The sequence below is a fragment of the Oenanthe melanoleuca genome, chromosome 25, assembly GCF_029582105.1.
Source record: "Oenanthe melanoleuca isolate GR-GAL-2019-014 chromosome 25, OMel1.0, whole genome shotgun sequence".
Taxonomy (NCBI): domain Eukaryota; kingdom Metazoa; phylum Chordata; class Aves; order Passeriformes; family Muscicapidae; genus Oenanthe; species Oenanthe melanoleuca.
The window spans coordinates 9,746,686-9,759,242 of NC_079358.1; the positions used below are offsets into that span (position 1 = coordinate 9,746,686).

A 12,557-nucleotide genomic window follows, 5' to 3' on the forward strand; every position below is an offset into this window, starting at 1 on the left:
TAGTTCTGCTTCTGTTGCTCTTCCCTGCCCTTGACTTTTTCCTCTCTTTATTTCTCTGTTTTCCTTATTTTATTCACTTTTGTGCCATGCTCCCTCACCCCCAGTTCCTGGCTCAGAATGCCTGAGGAAGACCTGGGCAGGGAACAGGTTTGGTGGACCCCAGGGAGGGACAAAAGGGGCTGAGGGGTCTGCAGAGAGGGTTGGTGAGACTGTGGGGAATGGGGTGTCCAGCTGTGCCCCCCTCCAACACTTTGACTTTCTCTCCCCAGCAGCAGAAGGAGAGGCTGTTTGTGCTGAGAGTCACACGGGGTGGGTTCTGTCCTGGGGGGCACATCCTGCCTGAGGGGATCCTGTCTCAGGGAGACACATCCTTCCCAAGAGGTTCCAGTTCTGCAGGATGGTGAATCTAGGGATTCCAGACTTCTCCATTCTCACTCCTCCCCTGCAGGATCTGAGCCAGCAAGAGCAGCTGGGGAATGGAGCCCCAGGCAGGAAGGAGCTCCCAAACTCCTGCTCCTTGAAGCCAGTGGCCATCCCAGTGTGGGGCCCAGCCATGGCCCAGCCCCAGTGCACAGGGATGGGCACTGGCCAGCCCTGCTCTGGCCAGCCCCAGGTGGCAGCCAGGACCTGAGGCTCCCCCCACCCCCTTGGCTTTGATTCTCGCAGCTTTTGAGCTGCTGCAAAGGTGAGAATTCTTTCTGTGGCCAAAAAAGGCCTGGCTGTGGTTTGCTCAGCCCTGCAAGAAGCACAAAAGCCATTGTGAGCCCAAGAAGGTGCTCTGCGTGGGCCTTTGATGGTTTTCAGAGCAGGGCTGGCTGGAAATCCCCCTGCAGGGTCAGCTGTGAGGGAACCAGTCTGGAAATGCAGCAATTGATCATTTGGTGCCTGTCCCCAAGGGACTGAGAGAGCCCCAGAAATGCTGCAAAGATAACAATCTGCTCAACAACCTGTTCACTTCCCTCCTCCTCCTTCCTGCCTTGCTGTGGTTGGCAGTGGCCGGATGCCCCCACACCCACTGGTCTCTCTCTGTCTTTTGCATCTCAGTGGGGAGAGAAAATTGAATGAAGGATTCCTGGGTTGAGACAAGCACCAGGAGAGATCGCTCATCAAATCCTGCCACAGGAGAAACACTCTCGGAATCAGAGATATTCAGTGAATTGATTGCTGGCAAGATCAGAGCAGGATAAGGAGAAGTCAAGTAAACCCTTCTAAACACCTCCCCAGCACAAACTCCTTCCCAGGCTCTCCCTCTTCCCTCCATCAGCTAATAGGCAATGAAAATGGGGCCCTGGGCAGTTCAGCACAGGTTGTTTCTGCCACTGCTCAGCCAAGGTGGGGTCCCTGCCTTCCACGGGAGACCCTTCTCCAGGGACCTCTCCAGCATGAGTCCTTCCCATGGGCTGCAGCTCTGTCCCAAGTGCTCCAGCAGGGGCTTCTCACGGGCTCACAGCCCTTTGGGCACTCCCTGCTCTGCCGGGGGCTCCTGCAGGGCTGCAGGGGTGTCTCTGCTCCCCAGGGACCCCCACGGGCTGCCAGGGAATCTCCGGAGCCCCTCGTGCCCCTCCTTCCTCCCTGCAGGGCTGTTCCTCTCGCAGCCTCGGGCTCCTCTTGGCTGCAGCAATTCCATCTCTGCCATCCCTTGGATTTGCCCTTCCCAGCTTCTGGAGCTTCCGCACCCACCCCCTGCCCTCTATCCCATATCTGCTCCAGGACATCCCGTGAGTCCCGGGAGCTGCTGGGGGAGCTGCCTGGCAATAGTCACTCCCGATATGTCACGACAGTGTCTTCGGGCACGCTGTCACAATGGGCTCAGACACATCCCAGCCGTCAGTTCCATCACATTGTGACAGTCGGCTCAGGGACACTGTCACACCTCCCACACTCCATGACAGCGCCGGCACTGGCAGTGCCATGGCAGCCGCGGCTGCCGGCACAGGGTCCCGGTCCCTCCGTGCTGGGGGCTCCTCCTGGGGGTCCCACCTCCCCCTCTGTCAGCAGCTTCACCCACCGGGATTTCCGTGCGTCCTTCCCAAGGTCTCATCCCAGGGGTTCTCAGCCGGGATACCGATCTTCCTAGTCCAAATAAATTCATTTAACTGTTAAAGTATCCCTTCATTCTGATGCCTAAGGAGGCGGACCTGAACAGATTCTAGATAGAGTTAAAGGAATAAAGCAGGGATTTACTAAAAGGCCTTCCAAGAATTCACCTTGGGCACTACAACAGCCCAGCCGAAGCTACACCCAAGCTGGACTCAGAGTCATGAGTTTTCACACTTTTATAAATTTTCATCCGTTCACATATTTGGGTTAATTGTCCAATTCCAGCTCCACGTTATGCAGTCCCATCCTCCCAGATTGCTCTCCCCAATTCAGTGCTGTTTGCTTTTTTTTTATAAATTCTACATTTTGGGCCTGAAGCTGCAGTGGTGTCCTTGGTCCTGGGGCTGGAAAAGGATTGTTTTGTCTGACTGAACTGTGAGGAGAATGTGCTAACACTTTGCTGGGGGTTGTTTTTCTTCCTTTCCTCCCTGTCTTTGGAATTTTTCCCCACTAACATGCTAAGAAGCACTGATGGCTAGTGACAGGAGGAGGGGGAGACTCCCTGTTTCTTTTTTCAGGTTTCTCTCACAGGGTGGGGAAGGAAGGAGCAGGAACACCGTGTGATCAGAGGCAGGTAAAGGAGAGTGGGGGGCAGTTGCTCACTTGCTTGCTCTTGTAGGCAGAGCAGGAAGGCTGCTGCTGCTACCCCAACCTCCGCCATCCCAACACCGGGAACTGCCTCTTCTGTTGTTGCACTGCTGCTCTGCTTGGACATCTTCTCTCTTCAGCTTGTTATCTCCAAGCATTCTGTTGGAGCACTGGGACCGACGCTGTGAGCAAAGTCTCTCCTCCATCCCTTTCCCACCTGGGACACCGCTGCCATCACCCCCAGCGCCCCTGCAGCTGCGCGGGACCTGCCCCTGTCCACCACCGGTAACTGCAGCACAGGGAAGGGTGCCTGTGGCTGAGAAGGACTGGAACTGTGTTACTGTTCTGTTTGTTCTTAATTTCATAGCTGTTGTTGTTTTGTTTATCTTGTTAGATATACTAGTAAAGAACTGTTATTCCTATCCCCATATCTTTGCCTGAGAGCCCCTTAATTTCAAAGTTTTACTAATTCAGACAGAGGGGTTTATTGGCCCTGTTTTAAGGTAAGACCCTGCCCTTCCCTTGCACACACCTGTCTTTTTCAAACCAGGAGAGTTTTTGGCACCAACGGTGGGACCTGAAGTCATAGAGAGGAAAGGGTGGAAAAGGAATAACAGTTCTTGAGCGACCTGATTTTTTTGTGTTAGGTGGCATCCTGTTGTCCAGCTTACCCTGGTTCTGGGCCCATGTGGTCACAGCTGTTATCTCCCATTTGCAGGCCCTAATCTAAATATGGCTCCTACAACTAAAGCTAGTGTAGCTGTTATCCAGTTCATTTTGTGGGTTGATAAGGTGAGGAATTAATGGATTTTTAATTCCTCTGGAAGGCAGCCACATGGATTGAAAGCTATAGCTTTTTTTTTTTTTTTTTTTTTTTGGTGGGTTTTGGGATTACTTCAATAATGGTGCTTACTGTGAGGAAGTGATGGCAGGGGAAATTTTCTCCCAAGCCTTCACCCAGTTTTTTAAGCCCACTTCAACAGTTTTCAAAGGGTTCAAATCCTCTCTAAATGCTAATGATATCATACAGTTGCTGGTGTTGCTCATATGCCTTTTAAACCTGTTCTATTTAACATTCAGAGATACGGGGAGATTGGCTTGGATAACAACCCTGATACCTACCCCAGGAAATAGGGATGCTGCCCCAGAGCCTGGCCCTGCCCCACAGCCCACCTCAGAAAGGAACCACCTTCATTGGGGGGTGTTACTAGTGAAGGAGCATAGCCAGATGCTGAAGGAGTACATTCTCCTAGGTAGTGAGAAACCCTCCCCCCGTCTTAAAGAGGGAGAGTCTGATGGTGCTGCAGTGGAACCCACAAACATTACAACCATGCAGGTTCCAGCTGAATCACAAGGGCAATCATAGCCAGCAGCCATTGTTCCTATGGAAACTAAGAAGACTAAGATGAAAATAAAGCACCTAGATAATAAGGATAAGAATGGAGGGTCCTCACAACCAGCAAGGGAACCAGAGGTTGAGATCGTCACCGAGTCCCTCTCATACGACAGTCTCCGTAACCTGCGTAAAGACATTGCACGGCGAGGCCGTGAGCCTTTTACAACTTGGTTACTCTGGGTCTGGGACCTTACGGGAACAGGTGTGCAACTGGATGGAACTGAGGCCAGAAATTTGGGATCCTTGGCCCAGGACTCAGGTGTGGACCAGATATTTGTAAGGGAGCAAGGCCTCCTTTCCATCTGGGACTGGCTTTTAATGAGTGTGAGAGAGAAGTTTGTCCACAAAGAGAGAGTGGAGGAGCACCACCGTAGAATGCGCTGGAAAACTCTTGAGGAAGAGATCCAGCAGCTGAGAGAAGTGGCAATACTAGAGGTACACTTTGGGAGGGATGGACAGCATGACAATGATCCTGACAAGGTCAGGCGCACAGGGCAGATGCTGTGGAATTTGGCAACCCTGAAGCCATCTCAATATACCACCTTCATTGCAATGATCAATGCTGATAACCACCAAGAGACAGTGGGTTCTGTTGCCAACAAGCTCAGAAATTTTGAAAGTATGATGAATGGCCCAATGCAGGCCAACGTCTCTGCTATGGCCAGGGACCTCCAAGAAGTCCAAGAGGAGGTGAAGGGAATGAGAGGGTTGAGAGGTGAGATGAGGAAGATGAGGGAGGAAATAAGGAAGATCAATTCGGCACCAGAACGAGTCACAGGCCCCAAAGTTAGAACACAACGCCCCCCAGCTAGGGAGAGAGGGTACACCCCACGAGCTGACCTGTGGTTCTTCCTGTGAGACCATGGGGAAGACATGGAAAATGGTATGGGAAACCTCTTCTGTCCTGGTAGCATGGGTGTGTCAACTCAGGGAGGGAAATGCTAACCGAGGCAACTGCGCTAAAATGAAGGTAGCCTCAACCTCCCATGGTAAAGGTGCAGGGTATCACAGAAGGGAGGATGATCTGTCAGATCCCCTGGAAGGAATATTCCAGTACGTATGCCCAGGAAAGGAATAATAACCAGGGCTAGAAGGGCCCTGCCTCTAGCCAGGAAGAGGCATGGGATGACAGGATCTATTGGACAGTGTGGGTGCGATGGCCTGGCACATCAAAGCCACAGAAACATAGAGTACTAGTTGATACTGGTTCACAGTGCACCCTGATACCATCAGAACATGTGGGGAAAGAACCTGTTTCCTTGTTGGAGTGACAGGGGGATCACAGGAATATACTTTGCTGGAAGCTGAGATTAGCCTGACAGGGAAGGGGAGGCAGAAACATCCTATTGTAACTGGCCCAGGGGCACCACGTATTCTAGGCATAGACTTCCTCAGGAATGGCTACTACAAAGACACAAAGGGGTTCAGGTGGGCTTTTGGAATAGCTGCTGTAGCGGCAGAGAGCATTAAGCAGTTGAACACCTTGCCTGGACTATCAGAAAACCCATCTGCAGTGGGACTCCTGAAAGTGACAGAGCAGCAGGTGCCAATTGCCACCATGACAGTGCACTGCCAGCAGTACCGGACTAATCGAGATGCTGTGATACCTCCCCACAAGATGATCTGTGAGCTGGAGAGCCAAGGAGTGGTCAGCAAAACCCACTCACCCTTCAACAGTCCCATCTGGCCTGTGTGCAAATCTGATGGAGAATGGAGATTGACTGTGGACTATCGTGCCTTGAATGAAGTGACTCCACCGCTGAGCGCTGCCATGCCGGACATGCTGGAGCTGCAGTACGAGCTGGAGTCCAAGGCAGCAAGGTGGTATGCCACCATTGACATTGCCAATGCGTTTTTCTCCATTCCTTTGGCAGTAGAGTGCAGGCCTCAGTTTGCTTTCACCTGGAGGGGCGTGCAGTACACCTGGAACCGACTGCCCCAGGGGTGGAAACACAGCCCCACCATCTGTCATGCACTGATCCAGTCTGCACTGGAAAAGGGTGAGACCCCAGAACATTTGCAGTACATTGATAAAATCATTGTGTGGGGGAACACGGCAGTGGAGGTATTTAAGAAGGGAAAGAAGATCATCCAGATTTTGCTGGGAGCCGGTTTTGCCATTAAAAAGAGCAAAGTCAAAGGACCTGCCCAAGAGATCCAGTTCCTGGGAGTGAAGTGGCAAGATGGACGGTGCCAGGTCCCCACTGAGGTCATCAATAAGATCACTGCAATATCTCCATCAACAAGCAAGAAGGAAACACAAGCTTTCCTAGGTGCTATAGGCTTTTGGAGAATGCACATCCCTGAGTACAGCCAGATTGTGAGCCCTCTCTACCTGGTCACCCGCAAGAAGAACGATTTCCACTGGGGCCCTGAACAGCAGCAAGCCTTCGCCCAGATCAAACAGGAGATCGCTCATGCTGGGGCCCTTGGCCCAGTCAGGATGGGAGCAGAGGTAAAGAATGTGCTTTACTCTGCAGCCGGGAACCATGGTCTGTCCTGGAGCCTTTGGCAGAAGGTGCCTGGTGAGGCTTGAGGCTGACCTCTGGGATTCTGGAGCAGAAGTTACAGAGAGTCTGAAGCCAATTACACTCCCACAGAGAAGGAAATCCTGGCTGTCTATGAAGGAGTTCAAGCTGCCTCAGAGGTGATTGGCACGGAAGCACAGCTTCTCCTGGCACCCCGACTGCTAGTGCTGGGGTGGATGTTCAAAGGAAAGGTTCCCTCTACCCACCACGCCACCGACGCCACATGGAGCAAGTGGATTGCCCTCATCACGCAGCGCGCCCGTATTGGCAACCCGAATCGCCCTGGGATTTTGGAGATAATTACAAACTGGCCAGAAGGTGAAGATTTTGGTCTCGCTGATGAAGAGGAGCCGAAGCAAGTGACATGGGCTGAAGAAGCTCCACCATACAACCAACTTCCAGCAGATGAAAAATGCTACGCCCTTTTCACCGACGGTTCCTGCCGCATCATGGGAATAGACTGGAAGTGGAAAGCAGCCGTATGGAGCCCCACACGACAGGTTGCACAATCGACCGAAGTAGAAGGTGGATCAAATCAACTTGCTGAACTCCAAGCTGTTCAGCTAGCCTTGGACATTGCTGAGAGAGAGAAATGGCCAAAGCTCTACCTTTACACTGATCCATGGATGGTAGCCAATGCTCTGTGGGGTTGGCTGGAAAGGTGGAAAACTGCAGACTGGCAATGTAGAGGAAAACCTGTCTGGGCTGCTGATGAGTGGAAAGACATTGCCACTTGGGTAGAGAAGCTACCTATGAAAGTCTGTCATGTGGATGTCCATGTTCCCAAGAGTCAGGCTAACGAAGAACATCGACACAACAAGCAGGTAGATCACGCTGCACAGATAGAGGTCTCAAAGATAGATTTAGATTGGGAACACAAGGGAGAATTGTTCCTAGCTCGATGGGCCCATGATGCCTCAGGTCATCAGGGCAGAGATGCCACCGTATAAGTGGGCACAAGACCGAGGGGTGGATCTAACCATGGACAGTATTTCTCAGGTTATCCATGACTGTGACACGTGCGCTGCCATCAAGCAGGCCAAGTGGGTGAAGCCCCTCTGGTATGGTGGGAGATGGTCCAAGTACAAGTACGGAGAGGCCTGGCAGATTGACTACATCACACTGCCTCAGACCCTCCAAGGCAAGTGCTACGTGCTGAGTGTGGTGGAAGCAACCACGGGATGGTTGGAGACCTACCCTGTGCCCCACACCACTGCTCGAAACACCATCCTGGGCCTGGAAAAGCAAGTCTGACTGAGTCAGAAAGAACTGAGTCAGACAACGGGAACTCATTTCAAGAATGGCCTTATCAACACCTGGGCCAGAGAACATGGCATTGAATGGATATATCATATCCCTTATCATGCACCAGCTGCCGGGAAAGTTGAACCGTGCAACAGCCTGCTCAAGACTACCCTGAAGGCACTTGGTGGGGGAGTCTTCGAGAATTAGGAAAGAAATTTAGCAAAGGCCACCTGGACGGTCAACACCCAAGTGTCCATCAATCGAGCTGGTCCTGCCCAGTCTGAATCCTTGCACACAGTGGATGGAGATAAAGTGGCTGTAGTACACATGGAAGATATTTTAGGAAAGACTGTTTGGATTAGTCCCACCCCAGGCAATGAGAAACCCATCTCTCCCATGGGATTTTCTTTGCTCCAGGACCTGGTTACACTTGGTCAGTAATGCAAAAAAGATGGGGAAATCCATTGTGTACCAAAGGGAAAACCTAATCTTAAATGAGAACTGTGTGTAAGGTTTTCATTATGCAGATAGTAGTAGAATAAGGGGTGGATAATATGTTGGGTTGATGTGACCAGAAATGTGTATTCTATCACGATCTGTTAAAGCCGGGTGGGGCAGTGATTCCTTATCTCCATGGCACACATTATCTGCTAGTGGGCCATCTATAAGACAAGATGGGGCAATTATCTTTATCTTTTCCACAACTCATCCTCCCTCCAGGAAGATATCATCTGCTGCTGAGCCATTAAGTCCCACTGAATGACTGATAAAATTACATCATCCCATTGGGAGATGCTCCAGCCAGGGGGAGGAGCCAAGCCTTTCCTACCTAGATAAAAACTGAGATTATGGACACCAAGATACCTTCATTCCACTGGATTCCAGAGGAAAACCGGACATTTCTACATCATCCCTGGACTTTTAAAGGAAGGTTGCACCCTTCTACAGGAGCACTGCTTCAGCTGAGCCACATCTGCCATTGCAGGAGGACTGTAGCCACCATTTGATTGGACTGCTACCAACACCCTGACTGATGGGGTGTCAGGTTGTATTCTGACTCTGTCAGGGTTGGGATTGTTTTTTTGTAATACCGTGTTTCTATTTTCTCAGTAAAGAACTGTTATTCTTAATTCCCATATCTTTGCCTGAGAGCCCCTTAATTTCAAATTTATAATAATTTGGAGGGAGGGGGTTTACATTCTCCATTTCAATGAGATGCTTCTGCCTTTTTTGGCAGATAACTGTCTTTCATACCAGAACAAAAACCAAATAATTACTTGTTCGAATCTAATACAATCTCCTAAAATACACCCTCTGTCTCCTCCCTTTTCCCCATTCAACAATAGCCCTGTCTCCTCCTTCAGCTAAAATTTCATCTGGTTGGAGCCCAAACCATCTAGAGAGCCCTTTCCTGGATGGTTGGGCACTTACAGCTCATGCCTGAGCTTTGCTGGCCACTTTTAACAGTTTATTAGGAACAAACAAATGGCCTGTTTTACACAAAAGTTCCCAATTCGCTGCAATTATAATTATTAGCACAAGATGGTAGTGTTGTATCACAAATGGACTGACTTTTAACTTGTTGCAACTACACATTGTGACACAAGATGGTAGTGTTGCCTCAAAAAATACATGATGGCTGTCAATTGTGGAAAATCTCATGTAGCACTCTTCACAGACACACACACATCAGATCACAAACACAACAACAGCTTGCCAAAAGAGCAGCAATAAACAAGGATTTGAGCAAACTCACCCCCAGAATTGCTAGCGGTGCTCTCTACAGCACAACAAATCCTTCCACTGGATGTTTAAACACCAGGACTCGCTCAAGCACACCTCCAGAACTTGCTAGTGATGCCCTCTATGGCACAGCAGAATCCCTTCACCGGTAACCCAAACAAATCCTCTCTGCTTGCAAGCAATACCTTTCAGCCCACAATGTGCGTAGGATATCTTCTATGTCTTACCAATTAGCCCTCTCACCCTGGAGTAATTTTAAAATCATAAACATACCATTTTGTCCTGGGCCAGCAAACTTGTCTGTCTCCTGCACTGAAGCAGGTGGGATTGGAGGTCTCTTGTCCAATGAGGGACTCGGGCTGGTGCACCTGGAGCTGTCACGCTCCCGTCTGTTCCTGCAGGAAGAGAAGGTCCTGCTGCAGCCCCCAAAATGATTCACAAAAGGCAAGGACAAAATACCTTTCAACCAGTTTAGTCAAAAGGATATGTTTATTTCAGCACTGGGTTGACACGTGGGATTGCTCCCAAAGGCTTTTACCCCTCTATTTACTCACAAAAGTCATTCATATTCCATGACATCTGTACATATTTATTACCTGTCACTGTCCATTCCCCGCTGGGTATTAAAATTAGTTGCATATTCATTGTGGTTGCATAGTGTTCCCTTGGTATTGGGTTGGTGGTCTTTTAAATGAGTTGGAGGGTTTCAGGGAAGGAAGTAAGGACTGTCTACCTGGCTCTAAACTTTTTAACTCTCTCCTGTTACTATGACTACCTGACCTGTTAATCCCTTCATTCTGGTCTTTGTTAGTTTAATTGTCAAAATTTATGATGTATGGGTCTCCCCTGGCTGGCTCTGAGTATTTTCTAATGTATATCAGTTTTCACCTAAATGCTTCCATATGTGTATTTTGGCTGGTTCTGAATGTTAAACAATCAATCCTTATCAACTTCTAATCCCTATACTAAGATGTATACCTTTATGGGTATACTTTCCTAACCTCTAGCTTCTAAACCTTCTAAGATATCCCATAACTTGTTTCCTCAAAAACAGAATTATTTAAGCTGTAACAGAATGCTATGGTTCAGTGGAATCCCACTTTGGGCCATGGTTGCCTGGTCGAGATGGATGGTTTTTTCAACAGGAAAAAAAAGTGAGAAGTCCAGGAGTTTTGGAAGAAGATGAGAGATGGCCAGCCTTGGGCCAAGCCATTCTGACCTATCTCTCCTGACACCTTTCACTTGGGAGAAATCCTTGGACATAGGGATTTTCGGAGGTAGAATCTCAATTTTGCTTGTGGGTGCCTGGAATGGAAGAAGAGTTCTTTTTGTTTGGAAGGAAAGCACAGAGCGCCAGTGTTTCCAAAGGCACATGAGAACCAGCCCTCAGGAAGCCAAAGCCAGCCAGACTTGTCAGTCATGGCAGCTTTTGTCTGGGAGCTGTCCATGGATATAGGGAATTCTGGAGGTGGATTCCCAATATTGGCCATGGGCACCAGGAGGACAAGGATGGTTCTTTTGCACAGGAAAGAAAGCCCAGAGCACCAGTGTTTCAGTTGCAGATGAGAAGCAGCCCTCAAGATGCCAAAGTCAGCCAGACCTGTCAGGTGCCCCCAGGACCCCTAGGCAGCCAGACCTGTTCCCTGTTCCCTTGGTTCCATGAGACCCCACACTGCCACAATATTCTCCTTGCTTCTGTAGTGTCACAAAGGCCTATTGCTTCCATAAGGTCTGGCAGTGTCACCATGGTCCCTGGGCTCCATGTGGCCCAGCTGTGTCAAAATGGTTCTTGTGACAATGGTTCTCTGCTCCTTGGTTCTAGAGCCCCACAGCTTCATCACTGACCCTTGGTTCCATAAGGATCCTGAGTATCACAATGGTCCTCTTGATTCCATGAGTAACCAGAGTGTCACAATGTTGTCTTTGGTTCCATGAGGTTCTACAGTGTCTCCATGGTGTCCCTGAACCTGCATTGTCACAACTGACCCAGGGTTCCATGAGGTTCTACAGTGTCACCATGGTCGCTGTCAGAGGCTGGATGAGATCAATGTCCCAGACACCTCGGGATGAGCTGTCCATCAGTCACACAGTGGGCTGCTGCTGACCCAGGCTCTCATTGCCCGAGCAATCACAAGTCCCACCTGGCGGGAGGCCCATGAAGGCTCAGGGGCTTAAAACACAGAGCAGGCACTCAGCCCATGGTCCTTACCCTGCCTTGTGCTGGGGTCTGTGTCTCACCCACACTGGAACCCTAGGAGTTGGTAGCCATGTGTGTGTCTTTCTGAGAGCTTCTGTCTTTCTGTCTCTCTTTCCTCTCCTTCTAATGCTCTTGATATAGAACACTTTTGGGTATCTCAACAGCTGAAGTGTTTAAAGGTTTCTGGGTGTAATGTGCTAAGTTAATGAAGTTCCTGTCATGATAAGTGTTTTATGTGGAATTGGATATTGCATTAAATCCTTTTTGCTAAGTTCATTAGATTTTTATATTTTGCCAGTAAAATTTTGTGTCATTTTTACCTCTGGAGAATATCGAGCTGGGGTTCTCCTGTGCACCAAAGTTGAGTAAGAAGCCTTTGTTTACCCACAGCATTTCAGAGTTCTGGGGTGTTACAGCCCTGCAGGCTCACAATGGTCCATGAGGCCCCACAGTGTCACACTGGCCCTTGGTTCCATGAGCATCTGGAGTGTCACACAGGTTGATGCCATTTGTCCTTGCTGCCCCTCCCATCCCAGTGCCCCAGGAACAGCCCCGAGCCACCCGTGAGGGACAGGCCCTGCTGGGCCAGGCCTGGGCTCAGGCCTTGGCCTTTCTGCTGCCTCCAACCAGCCCAGGCCTGGCTCAGCATTGCAGTTCCTGCTCACAGCCTTTGGCTCCTGCAATCCTGCCCTCAAGGATCTGCTCTCAGCAGTCCCTGGGGAGCCTTTGGCAGTCCCTGCCCTCAGTGGGGCCACTGATG

At 50.0% G+C, this 12,557-nt stretch overlaps 1 protein-coding gene across 1 annotated transcript in view; it reads left to right on the plus strand.

Moving 5' to 3' along the window:
• LOC130263047 (Fc receptor-like A) overlaps positions 1-12,557 on the plus strand; it is a 95,773-nt gene that overhangs the window by 10,682 nt on the left and 72,534 nt on the right.